The following is a 15262-nucleotide window of genomic DNA, read 5'->3' as shown; positions in this document are numbered from 1 at the left end:
ATTAAACAACTATATCAAACATCACCCCATTATATTTTGTCCCTCATGCCTACATAAACAATTATAATAATGTTCAATTACCAAACTACCCCTCCGACCTTATTGCAATTTACCATTCTACCCCTGAATGTACTGCAATTTACCAAACTACCTTCATCAGCTCTAAACAATCGATTAATCAAACTTAACCAAAATATAGCCAAGATGACCAATTTCTCAACAATCTTCAACAACAAATCCCATGAACACGATAAACAACACAACTCAAAATTAATGGAATGAATTAACCATATTGGGAACCAATCCTGGTTAATTTAGACCATCAATGGATGAGCAAGGATACAACAATACAAACAACAAAATACATGATTCAAACTAAATCAACAAATCAAAAGCAAACATAAACACACATTAAATCACTGGATTAAACATGAACTTCAAACAAAGATGAACATGAACTAAATCTATTTTTTAAACAACAAACATGACGGATTAAATGACTCAAACAACATTAATAATTTCTGGAAAATACATAACAACATGAAACAAATTGAAGAAATAATCAATTAAATTTCAATTTGAATCTGACAAACATCAAACTAATAATTCCTTTTTTATAAAATAAATAAAATTAACATGACATAAACATGAAAAACAACTAATTAAATTTCCATTTGAAAATTAAATCAATAAAACACATGAACAAACTAAAAAATTAATTCAAACGATAGACATGAACAAAACAAACATTTGCCGATTTTAGATTCGAGAATATCAAAATAAAATACGGACAACATAAAACTCAAAATCTACTAATCAGATCGACACGAAATATGTACGGACTGTTTCGACAAACCTCGACCAAAGCTCAACCAAACGACGAAGAACACGAACCTAAGAAGCAACTGAAGGGACGATGAAACGCTAGCAGCGGTGAGGCGATGCAATGGCAGCCATGGCTGCCTGTGTTGATGAGGCAGAAGCTGGAGCAGCTGGGGACGCAGCAGGGGCGATGGCATCCACTTGGTCGCCGCTGGTTCTCGCGACTGTGGTCGGAGCTTGCGACTATGGTCGCGCTGGCTGGGGTTTGACAACGAAGAAGTAGCAGCCATTTTATTTTCCGTTTGGACGTAGCAGAAGCCGCATAAATGAGCTGGAAGCGAGTGGTCACAAGAAGGCAGTGGTCGTTCATGGCGGCGTCAAACACAGAGCTCGACGAAGAAGGTCGCCATGGAAGCTCAAGCTCGAGCTCGAGCTCGACGACGAAGAAGAAACAGTCGCGTGGTCGCAGCAGGAAGCCGAATCATGAGCAGCTCTAAGTCTACCAACTAGTGCATCAAGTGAACCCCAAGCTTGACGTAAAGGACAAGATGCTGGTGGATTTGGGTGTCCGTAAAAGGGACAGAGTTGAGTATGAACCTTAGTTTTTCCGAACTGATCGAGGTATGAACCTTAGTGGTCTATGGTTTCTTAAGTACTGACCGAAAGTGTTCCAATCTCTGCGTCTTTGGTTTTCATATTTGGCTTAGGGTTGCTGGAGAAGAAGAAGAGAGGGTGGGGGCGGGCGGATAGTTTTTCTTTTTTAGGGTTTTGGTTTTCTCTCTTTATTTTTTTGTGTCGGACCAAAAATGAAAAAATGAAGATAGGGGTGTTGGGTATTTGGGTTAATGGGGCGAACCGGGTCATGGGGAAGGTTGGGTAATTATTTGGGCCTGGGGTTGAAATTTGAAGAAGTGACCCAATCCGATTTTTTTTTGTATTTTCGTTCTCTTTTCTTCTTTTATTTTTCTAAAACTAAATTATAAAAATACTTAAATTATTATTAAGAACTAAATTAAGTTATAAAAGCGCAAATTAACTCCCAATAACAATTAACGCACAATTAAGTAATAATTAAGCATAAAATTGTATATTTGGACATTAAATGCTAAAAATGCAAACGATGCCTATTTTTGTAATTTTTATTTTTTGTAAAACAAACTTAATTACTAACAATTGTAGAATTAAATCCTACATGAAAAATGCGACATATTTTTGTATTTTTATTAATTTAACAAATAAACATGCACAGACAAATACAAATAATTATTCAAAAATATCACAAAATATCACAAAATTGCACACCAAAGAAGAATCATTTTATTTTTGAAATTTTTTGGGAGTAATTCTCATATTGGGCAAAAATCACGTGCTTACAGCTGCCCCTCTTTTCCCGAAGACACGAAGGGTTTTCGTGCAAAGATAAAGCGAGCGATTTTTGCTCATCCGAGTACTCCGTGTGAAGCATTTTTTTGAAAAAGACTTAACCGAACCTTTGTTTCAAAGGTTTCCTACATATCCTGGGCTAAACAGGAATCAGGTCAATGTAGTTCGGGAAGTTTTGGTAGCTGGGACTACCGTGGGACTGCAATGTTACTGTTGTTGCATGCTATTACCACTACTTACCGATCTCCTTGTTACACCGTGCTTAAAAGAAAACAAGAAGCTAGGCTAGACTGCAGTTTGTTCTTGTTGCTTTGCTTTCTTGTCTGCTTGCATTTCTTCCGGTGCTTTTCTTCCGATGCTTTCCTTCCTTTTGACACATGCACTTAAGTTTGTGCTAGGACCTCTTGTTGCAACCTTCTGCTTCCCGGTGCTGGGGATTTTTATTGTTTCCTGCTGGGGATTCCTGTTGTAACCCTCTGTTTTATTGTCTTCTGACTTGATCTTGAAATGTATTCCTCTGTTCTATGGGCGGGCTCCCAACTTCAACACTTGAAATGAAAAGTCTGAAATGTATTCCTCTGTTCTATGGGCGGGCTTCCAACTTCAACATTTGAAATGAAAAGACTGAAATGTATGCCTCTGTTCTATGGGCGGGCTCCCAACTTCAACACTTGAAATATAATACTGAAATGTATTCCTCTGTTATGTAGGTGGGCGCCTGACATGAAATGTAAAGACTGAAAAGTATTCCTCTCGTTATGTAGGTGGGCGCCAGATTTTAACAACAACTTAGGAGGAAATGCCTCTCCTATAGGTAAAACTAAACTTAGGAGGAAATGCCTCTCCTATGGGTAAAACTAAACTTAGGAGGAAATGCCTCTCCTATGGGTAAAACAAACTTAGGAGGAAATGCATCTCCTATGGGTGAAACTAAACTTAGGAGGAAATGCATCTCCTATGAATGAAACTAAACTTAGGAGGAAATGCCTCTCCTATGAGTAAAAACAAACTTAGGAGGAAATGCATCTCCTATGGGTAAAAACAAACTTAGGAGGAAATGCATCTCCTATGGGTGAAACTATACTTCGGAGGAAATGTCTCTTCTATGGGTAAAACAAACTTAGGAGGAAATGCATCTCCTATGGGTGAAACTAAACTTAGGAGGAAATGCATCTCCTATGGGTGAAACTAAACTTAGGAGGAAATGCATCTCCTATGGGTGGAACTAAACTTAGGAGGAAATGTCTCTCCTATGGGTAAAAACAAACTTAGGAGGAAATGCATCTCCTATGGGTAAAACAAAACTTAGGAGGAAATGTCTCTCCTATGGGTAAAACTAAACTTAGGAGGAAATGCCTCTCCTATGGGTAAAACTAAACTTAGGAGGAAATGCATCTCCTATGGGTAAAAAAACAAACTTAGGAGGAAATGCATCTCCTATGGGTAAAACAAACTTAGGAGGAAATCTCCTATGGGTAAAAACAAACTTAGGAGGAAATGCATCTCCTATGGGTAAAAAAAACTTAGGAGGAAATGCCTCTCCTATGGGTAAACTAAACTTAGGAGGAAATGCATCTCCTATGCGTGAACCATTTCCTTCTTCCTGAATTATTTACTTACTTGTGTTGTCTTCCCTCGAAACTGCTGGGGATTATTTTGTTGGGGATGAATTTTCCTTTTCTTCCTTACCCATTCTGGGTTGTCCGACCCTCTTGAAACTTGGTCGAAACTCTGTCGAGAATGCTTCTACATCTCGATGATCAGCTGGGGATAACACTGCGTACTGCTGAGTAACCCTGCTGGGGATAACACTGCTGAGAATAACTCTGCTGAGTAAATATGTTATCTTACTCCTTCCAAAATTACCTCCTTTTAAGTATGATGTTTCATTCCTCTGCAAACTACTTCCCCATTTTTTTGCTTTTTCTTTTTTTTTTCTTTTTTTTTTCTTTTTTTTTCTTTTTTTTATAGCATTTTTCTCCATTTTTTTTGTATAGCTTCTTCCTTCGAAGACTACCTCCCTTAAGACTCATTTTGCCTTTCCCCGAAAGGAACCGCTGAGGACACCGATTTTCACCAAACTTGTGTTGGACTCCTCGAAACTGCTGGGGATAATACTGTTGGGGAATTATTTACTTACCTGTTGGGGGATAGAAGGTTATCAGCTGGGGATAACGCTGTCGAGGATAACACTACTGGAGGATTCTGATTCCTTCAAAACTAGTGCTTCACTCTTCGGAAGGCTGTTGGGAATGATACTGGCCTTTTGCTTTTCTGAGCACAAGTGTCATCCCTATGTTCTGTCTGCTGGGGAACAACTTCCTCCATTGAAACTTATTATGTTGGGGGCAACACTGGTTCAAAGACCACTTCCCTTGAGACTGGTGTTATTTTTATTCTTCCTCGAATGGGTACCTGACTTCCAGAAAATTTTCTAAATGAAAGGAAAATTTTCTGCCCCAGTTTGACAGTCTCCCTTATGGCATGTTTTTTTGTCATCAATGCCATTTCCTTTACCTGTTTCAAATCAAACAAAATTTGTTAGTTTAAAACGTGGTGGTTGGTTGTGATACTCCTACTGGGATGGTTTTCCCTTTCTCCTTCCTTGCTCTGTGTTCCACAACTTGTTGGGGATGATATTATTTGCTGGGGATAATCCCTTTCTGTTGGGGATATCCCTCTTCTTTTGTAGCATAGCTCGGAAACTGGCATTTCCCCGACCTTTTAGTCTCGCATGAATTTCCCAAATCATGCTCATTGCTCTCCTTGATTTGTCCACGGGCCTTGGCATTGAGGTTTATAACCTTTGATTTCGGCAAGGGTATCCCTCTTGACACTCGTCAATCCTTTTGTCAATTCCCTTTTGCTGGGGATATCTTTTTTTGACACTGGCCTCGCGCTTGTTCCTTGTTGACTATACCATTTGGATGTACTAGTCAGATTTCATCTTGCATGATTGGAAAGCTGATGGCCTATTTTGAAGTCAATTCCCACTAGTTCTGACCAAACAGACTCTACTGGGGAATTTTTCTATGAAAGGAGAAAGATAAACAAAAGGGGAACCGAATAAAAGACAAAGGGAAAAAGACGACTCTTTAACAAAAGAAACTATAAATAAAAGCCTATCAAACGCTGATATCGACTCTAATGGTCATGACATGCACATGTGACCTATCCTCCGCCGTCAATCGTCTTTCAAGACCTTCAATTGGCAATTCCCCATCTGATTCTCAATCTTATTCGACTTGTAGTGCCCGAAGGGTTTTTCACTATCAAGCCTCTCTCATTTTGGTTTTTCTCTCAACTTTCATCGCCTTATGGTGTCCGTGAAGATTTTCACTGATAAGACTCTCTCATTTGTATCACTTTCCAGCTGGGGATTTGGAGTGTTGCCGGTATGACTCTCTCTGCTGGAGATTAGAGTCCTTTCTGTTGTGGAACAGAATGTTATGTTCGCCGGTAAGACTCTCATTTGTCTGACTTGGCATCTTTTGCAGACTGATCAGAAGGTCTTTCTTTGAACCGTAATGTGGGTTTTTGGATAGGCTAGAAAGAAAGGGTATTAAAGGCTCAAAAACAAAATAAATTTGGGGTTTAAAAATTACAACCTTCGGAACCAATTTTTGATTACCACAAATGCAACCCTTGCCCCAGTTTATTGCTCGGGGATTATTTATTTTTGTTATACTATGTTACACTATGCATATTACGCATATTATGCGCCCTATGCACCCTATGACCGAGCCGTGAAGCGCCTACGTATCCTTTTTGAGGAATCAGGTCAAACGTAGTTCCCAATTCCTCTGTTTTCATTTGACTTTCCTTTGTTTTTTTTGTTATCATTTTTCTTTTCTTTTTTTTTCGTTTTTTTTCTTTACCTTCCAGGTTCGTATTTCCTAGTCGTTGCTATTGATTCCGAACGAGGGGTATGAAAGAAAATAAATAAGGCTCAAAAGGGGTAACGAAGGATAAAGTGTTTAGGTAGCAGAACAAAATGCCTTCGTCATTCCAGTCTTCAAAACATGCCAAGTGCAAACAACACAATTGAATATAGATTTATAGTCTCTTCCGATGGTGCTGGACTTGACAATTATATTCACACGTTTGCTTTTTCATTTGTCATTTCTAAAGCACCGTTGGGCGACACTCTCACTTCTCATTATCATGAAGACCCTTATGTCAATTTGGCGAATCTTGCCTTTAACTGTTTTCTTTATGTTTTACTTGCCCCAGTTCCACATTACTCGAGCTCCAAATAATCTCAAACCGTTCTTATTTCCTTTAAATGCTTTGATCACCTTCCCAGGATTTTATGATTAACTTTTAAGATTAGGCCCAAACTGTGTGCGCATGTCATGTCCCTACAATCGGCATTGAACAAAAATGATAAAAGGACTAAACAAAAAGATGACTGGAAATAATAAAAGACCGGATTTTGCATTAGACTACCGGTGAAATGGTTTGAATAACAAAACAAAACAAACCAGAATAAAATCCTAAAACAAGCTGGACAAACTTAAACAAACCGCTATGACAAAGCGGAAAGATATTGACAGTTTGACGCAAGACAATATCCGGATTACAACCCTAAGAATAATCCGGACAACAGAAATGACAACAAAATAAGCCACCACAAGCTTCTCTCTTGCTAACCAAGGAACGGAGCGTCCTCCCACTTTATCAAAAATTGGCATCTTAGCCACTGAGCTTCGCATCAGTATTGCCTAGACCATTACCAACTTCAATATCATCAACCTTAGTCAACGAGTCCCCAATAGGATTTGAGTGCTTCTGCTATCAGGCCTGATCCCCGCAAAGTGTGATTCTGGGTCTTGTATTTCCGGCTTACCACAAACCAACCACCTTCCTGCTTTGCGATTCAAAACAAAACAGGTTAGAATGGACTCAGTCGGTCCCCATTATTAATAACATCTTTTTTTCTTTTTTTCTTTTTTCTTTTTTTTTCGATTTTTTTTTTCATTCATTTTTTTCATTTTTTTTTCTTTCTTTTTTTTTCTTCATTCTTTTTCATCATTTTTTTTTTGTCGTGGTCGAATCTTATGGAGATTGCCTACGTATCATGACCCCGCATGAATTAGACCTTGCGTAGTTCGGACCAATAAAAGATAAACAATAATAAACATTTTTTTTCAATTTTCATATTAAACAAAAGTGGGTTTCAAAGGTTTGAAGATGACCTACAAACTCGAAAATCAAACAACCCACATATTCTAATTAAAAGATTTACAAACTCCAGAAACAAATGACCAACTTCTTTTCCCGTTTGACAAAGGCAACCAAACGGTTATTTTTCAAATGTGGCCCCTTCCCAATTTCATATGAATTTTGAGGCCGGAGAGGATTATTTTATGACACTTTACAAACTTCCCATTCTTTTACGAAAATAGCCTTTCGACGACTGAAAGATACTCTAAGGCTATTTCAGCAAGAACGGTTTAAGACGCGGCCGAAGCTGGCTTGGCTTATTTTTGACTAAAAATCGAAACGGTATTCACCTGACCGCTGACTCTTTATTTTTTTGTTTTGTTTTTTTTTCTTCAAATTACAATAAAAACCTGGTGTTGCAAACACGGCCCTTCAGCGCCTCGGGGACGAAGATTTTTTAAGGCTGTGTGGGTCAACTGGACCAAAATCCTAAACATGACCCAAAAGGTGGCTGTTTATGCAAAGTCAGCCTTCCGGCATCCCTTTCGGGAATATTCGGCTATTTATGACAAGACAGCATCACCTGACTTATTTATGACTCTTTTTATCGTTTTTCAAATTAGAAAACTCAATATTGCAAACACGGCCTTTCGACGTCTCGGGGACGAAGATTTTTAAGGCTGTATGGGTCAACTGGACCAAATCTTAAAAAAATGACCCAAAGGTGGTTGTTTATGCAAAGTCAGTCTTCCGGCGTCCCTTTCGGAAACATTCGGCTATGTCTTGATAAAACAGCGTCACCCGACTTATTTATGACAAAATTAAAATTTTGACACGTTTTTTTTTTAATTTATATTTATTTGTTTTTGGCTATTTTAGCAAAAAGGGGGTTGGACCCGAGGAGGGTTGCCTACGTATCTCACATCCGGTGAGAATCAAACCCGCGTAGTTCGGGCAATTAACCGAACTATTTTTTGCACGACAAACTATTTTTCCTTTTCTATTTTGAAAACAAGACAAAACAACGACTCTTTTTTTTCTTTTTCATTTTCAACAAACAATAAACCTATTTTTCCAAACTAAAAATAAAAGTCACCTTTTTTCTTTTTTCAACAAACAACTTTCCTAAAATAAAAGACTCTTGTTCCTATTTTTTTCATTTTCTCAAAATTTCTGCAGAGTTTCGACAGTACTTGGTTATTGGGTTTTTTTAAAAAAAAATAATCAATTAACTCCCTAACCGCTATATATATTTTTTTTCTTCTCAATTTCACAATATTCAAAACCGGTCAGCATGCGTGTTCGGAACAAATAAATGCACAGCACAAGTAGGATGCACCAGGATGATCTTTTCTGTTTCAGGTTGCTATTCCTAGACGGACCCAACCCCTTTGTTGAGTCCCCTAAGTCAAATGCAACATGATGCAAATAATCGTTCCTACTAGGGATCCGGCATGAAGTCATGTTATTTTATGTTCAAAACCTGAGTCGGTGTTCTAGACTGTGTACCCGAGCGAACAACTCAAGTCGAGGAGGGGGCAACTTACTGGGAACCAAAAGGCCATCCGACTTCGTAACTTGTCTGAGCCTCTTTTTTATTTCAGGCTATGACAATAACAGAATAGGGAGTCTCAACCAGTAAGCACATCCCCGGAGGTGAAGAGAGAAGGGTTCGGCACAGTTTATATATACAGTAAAATAATATCAAAGCGGTAAAAGCAGCATTTAACACATTAGGCTCAAACATGTAAAAATCAGATAAAGCCAAATATAACAATTTATCTGAGCTCGAATTTCTAACCCTGAACCAGTGGTTCTGGGTTCGTACATAAAAATCCCCAGCAGAGTCGCCAGAGCTGTCACACCTCCTTTTTCCGCTCCCGCGGGGGGCGTAGAAGTTTTTTCCAATTAAAGGACAATCGAACCGGGATTTGTTTGTTTATTTCAGAGTCGCCACTTGAGAGATTTAGGGTGTCCCAAGTCACCAATTTTAATCCCGAATCGAGAAAAAGAATGACTCCATATTACAGTATGCGCACCAGAAATCCGGATAAGGAATTCTGTTAACCCGGGAGAAGGTGTTAGGCATTCCCGAGTTCCGTGGTTCTAGCACGGTCGCTCAACTGTCATATTCGGCTTATTTATCTGATTTTAATACAATTATGAACCGATGTGCCAATTTTAACTTTTTACCACTTTATTATTATTATTTTTTAAAAGAATGTGAACATCGCTTAAAACACGTCTTTGGACTGCGTCACATGAAATGCACCCATAATCCGGAACACATTTTATTTGATGTTTTTGGGATTTGGATTTGGGTCGCATGAAATGCACACCCAAGCTTAAGAAAGTAAACTATTAAACACGCGCTTAAAGCGACTATCGCGTTATTATTTTGGGAAGGCCGTGAAATTTGCTAAACGGCCCTCCTGAATTCTAAGTAATATACACATATATTTTTGTGAGGGCCCCGCAATCTATGTGTTTTATTTGGCGAGGCTCGTCTCATTTTATTTAAAAGGATAAACCTATAGTGACTACATTTTTTCTATTAAGTTCGTCTCTAAAAATAAAAGGAAATCCCTCAATTAATTACATGCTGAAAAAGTCGAACTTATTAGTTATTAGTTTACGGTTAACGCAAACGGAAAATTGCAATCGAGTTTGTACCAGGAAGGATTGCTTTTATTCAATATTTTATCATTTACTAAAACTAGAACATGAGGTAGATACTCAATAATATTGAAACAAATTAATTATTCTTTAATTAATTTAAACTAACATTATTAGATGAAGAAGTTATACATATGCAACCTCATTACTCATTAATCAATCAACTACATTTTTATACAAAGAAAGGAAAATTATATTCAAACACAAATCTAAACAGGAGGAATTCAATCAGGAACAGAGCCGAATTAATATTTCATTTCACTTCAAGCCGAGAGTGTACAAATGTGTACCTGGAAATGGCAGTACAAAAACAAAAGAAGGAGGGATCAGCAGCAGTAATAACACAGCAACAGCAGATTCAGCAACACCGCAAAACCAGTAACAACCAGTAGAATAACCCAGTAACAGATTGAAAACTCAGCAATACCAAAGTGCAATCGCAGTCAAAGCAGAAGAGTAAAAGTATGTGTGTAAAAATCTGTCCTCCTTTTATTCTGTTAAAATCTTTTTTCTATCCTCTTTCCGCTTTTTTTTTAGTCCCCAGCTCTCAAAATGTCAAAGTCTGTCTAAAAAAACTCTCCCCTAAAATCTGATCAAGTTCTCTTTTTTATCCCCAACCCTTTAATCAATTAAAATCAATCACTTTCTCCTACCAAACCCATTATCTTTTCACTCATCCCCCACTACATTAAAGTAATATATCAAACCAACCCATTACATTTTGTCCCCCATGCCTACCATAAACAATTACCATATTCCCCTCCACTACATTTTGTCTTGTCCCCCATTTATATTAAACAACTATATCGAACACCACCCCATTATATTTTGTCCCTCATGCCTACATAAACAATTATAATAATGTTCAATTACCAAACTACCCCTCCGACCTTATTACAATTTACCATTCTACCCCTGAATGTACTGCAATTTACCAAACTACCTTCATCATCTCTAAACAATCGATTAATCAAACTTAACCAAAATATAGCCAAGATGACCAATTTCTCAACAATCTTCAACAACAAATCCCATGAACACGATAAACAACACAACTCAAAATTAATGGAATGAATTAACCATATTGGGAACCAATCCTGGTTAATTTAGACCATCAATGGATGAGCAAGGATACAACAATACAAACAACAAAATACATGATTCAAACTAAATCAACAAATCAAAAGCAAACATAAACTCACATTAAATCACTGGATTAAATATAAACTTCAAACAAAGATGAACATGAACTAAATCTATTTTTTAAACAACAAACATGACGGATTAAATGACTCAAACAACATTAATAATTTCTGGAAAATACATAACAACATGAAACAAATTGAAGAAATAATCAATTAAATTTCAATTTGAATCTGACAAACATCAAACTAACAATTCCTTTTTTACAAAATAAATAAAATTAACATGACATAAACATGAAAAACAACTAATTAAATTTCCATTTGAAAATTAAATCAACAAAACACATGAACAAACTAAAAAATTAATTCAAACGATAGACATGAACAAAACAAACATTTGCCGATTTTAGATTCGAGAATATCAAAACAAAATACGGACAACATAAAACTCAAAATCTACTAACTGGATCGACACGAAATATGTACGGACTGTTTCGACAAACCTCGACCAAAGCTCGACCAAACGACGAAGAACACGAACCTAAGAAGCAACTGAAGGGACGATGAAACGCTAGCAGCAGTGAGGCGATGCAATGGCAGCCATGGTTGCCTGTGTTGATGAGGCAGAAGCTGGAGCAGCTGGGGACGCAGCAGGGGCAATGGCATCCGCTTGGTCGCCGCTGGTTCTCGCGACTGTGGTCGGAGCTTGCAACTATGGTTGCGCTGGCTGGGGTTTGACGACGAAGAAGTAGCAGCCATTTTATTTTCCGTTTGGACGTAGCAGAAGTTGCATAAATGAGCTGGAAGCGAGTGGTCGCAAGAAGGCAGTGGTCGTTCATGGCGGCGTCAAACACGGAGCTCGACGAAGAAGGTCGCCATGGAAGCTCAAGCTCGAGCTCGACGACGAAGAAGAAACAGTCGCGTGGTCGCAGCAGGAAGCCGAAGCATGAGCAGCTCTAAGTCTACCAACTAGTGCATCAAGTGAACCCCAAGCTTGTCGTAAAGGACAAGGACAAGATGCTGGCGGATTTGGGTGTCCGTAAAAGGGACAGAGTTGAGTATGAACCTTAGTTTTTCCGAACTGATCGAGGTATGAACCTTAGTGGTCTATGGTTTCTTAAGTACTGACCGAAAGTGTTCCAATCTCTGCGTCTTTGGTTTTCATATTTGGCTTAGGGTTGCTGGAGAAGAAGAAGAGAGGGTGGGGGCGGGCGGATAGTTTTTCTTTTTTAGGGTTTTGGTTTTCTCTCTTTTTTTTTTTGTTTTTGTTTTTGTGTTGGACCAAAAATGAAAAAATGAAGATAGGGGTGTTGGGTATTTGGGTTAATGGGGAGGACCGAGTCATGGGGAAGGTTGGGCAATTATTTGGGCCTGGGGTTGAAATTTGAAGAAGTGACCCAATCCGATTTTTTTTGTATTTTCGTTCTCTTTTCTTCTTTTATTTTTCTAAAACTAAATTATAAAAATACTTAAATTATTATTAAGAACTAAATTAAGTTATAAAAGCTCAAATTAACTCCCAATAACAATTAACGCACAATTAAGTAATAATTAAGCATAAAATTGTATATTTGGACATTAAATGCTAAAAATGCAAACGATGCCTATTTTTGTAATTTTTATTTTTTGTAAAACAAACTTAATTACTAACAATTGTAGAATTAAATCCTACATGCAAAATGCGACATATTTTTGTATTTTTATTAATTTAACAAATAAACATGCACAGACAAATACAAATAATTATTCAAAAATATCACAAAATATCACAAAATTGCACACCAAAGAAGAATCATTTTATTTTTGAAATTTTTTGGGAGTAATTCTCATATTAGGCAAAAATCACGTGCTTACATGCTCGACTCCGGAATAGTACAGTTATGGACTTGTAACAGAATGAGCTAGATTCCTGCCACGTCCCCAAGATTACGGCGCAAATCCCAGAATAGGATTGTACTATTCCGTACTAGGCGGTTAGACAGATGTACCAAGAATATTCCTTACTGTAAATAGAGATATACCTTATTTGGGGTTCCCCTATTATATAAAGGGGACCCCAATCATTTGTAACATTATCTAATTAGAAAAGAATGTACTCTCTACTTTTTCGCCTACTGTTCATCAGAATTATCCTTAGCTCTACTGCTCTTACTTTACTTTTCTTGCCTAATTGTTCTTATTATTCTAGACTCACCTCGTGGTCACTAAGCTCGAGGTCATTACTGCTGAGTAACATTTGTTTGATTCACTTCTTTCTTTCATTTCTACTTCATATTTCTTGATTATTAATTGGGATTGAACTAAATCACATATCTTTAAAACCACTAATCAAATTTAATTGTTACTCGTATTTACGAGGTAAACAGTTTAGCGCCCACAGTGGGGCCAAAGATAATAGTGATTATTTCTTTATTGATTCTCATTACACACGTTGTTTTTACACTTTTTCTTATCAAGATTTTTTGATTCTCAGGTCGAAACATGTCTAGCACACAAAACGCACATGTTCATGACAACGAAGGTCTTGGAGAAAACAGCAATACCGGGGTCGGTGTACCACCGATAAAACTAGGGGAAGTGCCAAATGTGGAACCAGTTGATGTTAGTTCACACATTGCTTTAAACGCAGATTTAGGCACAGACCCCGAAGAGAATGTACGCAGGGAAGCCCGGTCTGGTGGACAAAGAATGCAAGGAATGGGAGATGAGAGAATCAGCCTCCAAGTGATATTTGAGATGATGCAAGCTTAGCAAGTCTCCATCGCTCAACTTCAGAGTCAGAATAAGACTCTGAACATAGCTGAACCAGTAAACTCTCGACGTGTTGAACCGGCGTTAGAAAGGCCAGGTGAAAGAGGCTCGGGGACTGACCCCACAATTATAAGAATGCTCGAAGAGCTCACTAACAGGATCGAGTCCGGAGAAAAGAAAATTGAAGACAATGACAAAAAGGTGGAAACTTATAACTACCGTGTTGACCAAATACCGGGGGCACCTCCAGTTTTGAAAGGTTTAGACACCAAAAAGTTCATACAAAAACCATTCCCTCAGAGCGCGGCTCCGATGCCTATTCCCAAAAACGTTTTGCATGCCCGATATACCAAAATATAATGGAACAACTGACCCCAAGGAGCATATTACTTCATACACTTGCGGAATCAAAGGAAATGATTTGAATGACGATGAGATTGAATTAGTCTTGTTGAAAAAATTTGGAGAAACATTCTCGAAAGGAGCTATGATTTGGTATCACAACTTAGCTCCAAACTCTATTGACTCGTTTGCTATATTAGCAGATGCCTTCGTGAAAGCACATGTCGGGGCCATAAAGGTGGCCACGAGAAAATCGGATGTCTTCAAAAAAAAAACAAAGGAACGACGAGATGCTAAGGGAGTTCGTGTCAAGGTTTCAGATGGAAAGAATAGAATTATCACTGGTCTCCGATGACTGGGCAGTACAGGCCTTTATGCAGGGTTTGAATGAAAGGAGCTCGATTGCGTCTCGACGGTTAAATTAGAACTTGATCGAATATCCAGCTGTGACATGGTCAGATGTGCACAATCGTTACCAGTAAAAAAATCAAGGTCGAGGATGACTAGTTGGGAGCCCTATCGGGTTCAATTCATCCTAATAGATTTGCAACCAAAACCCCGAGGGACACAAACCAGGAATCGAGATTCAACAAAGAACAGTATTAGCCATACGTCGGTCGGAGAAACAACGATCCAGGTTGTAACGCTCCTCGGAACGATCGGAGGAACGATCGAGGCCAAAGTTTTCGGGGATTCATGAGTAAGAGCGAGTTCGATAAGCATACCTCCCCCCCCCCCCCCCGTCGGGGGCTCCTCGATTATCAAAGTACAACTTTAGCATAGATGTGTCAGGGATTGTCTCAGCTATCAAGAGAATCAAAGACACCAAGTAGCCCAGGCCTATACAGACCAATCCTTCTCAAAGAAACCTGAACTTAATGTACAAGTATCATGGCACACATGGTCATAGAACAAAAGACTGCAGACAGCTAAGGGAAGAAGTGGCTCGGTTGTTCCACGAGGGCCACCTTCGAGAA

Source organism: Nicotiana tabacum, chromosome 16, assembly GCF_000715075.1.
Source record: "Nicotiana tabacum cultivar K326 chromosome 16, ASM71507v2, whole genome shotgun sequence".
NCBI classification, from domain to species: domain Eukaryota; kingdom Viridiplantae; phylum Streptophyta; class Magnoliopsida; order Solanales; family Solanaceae; genus Nicotiana; species Nicotiana tabacum.
This window is presented reverse-complemented; position numbering follows the sequence as displayed.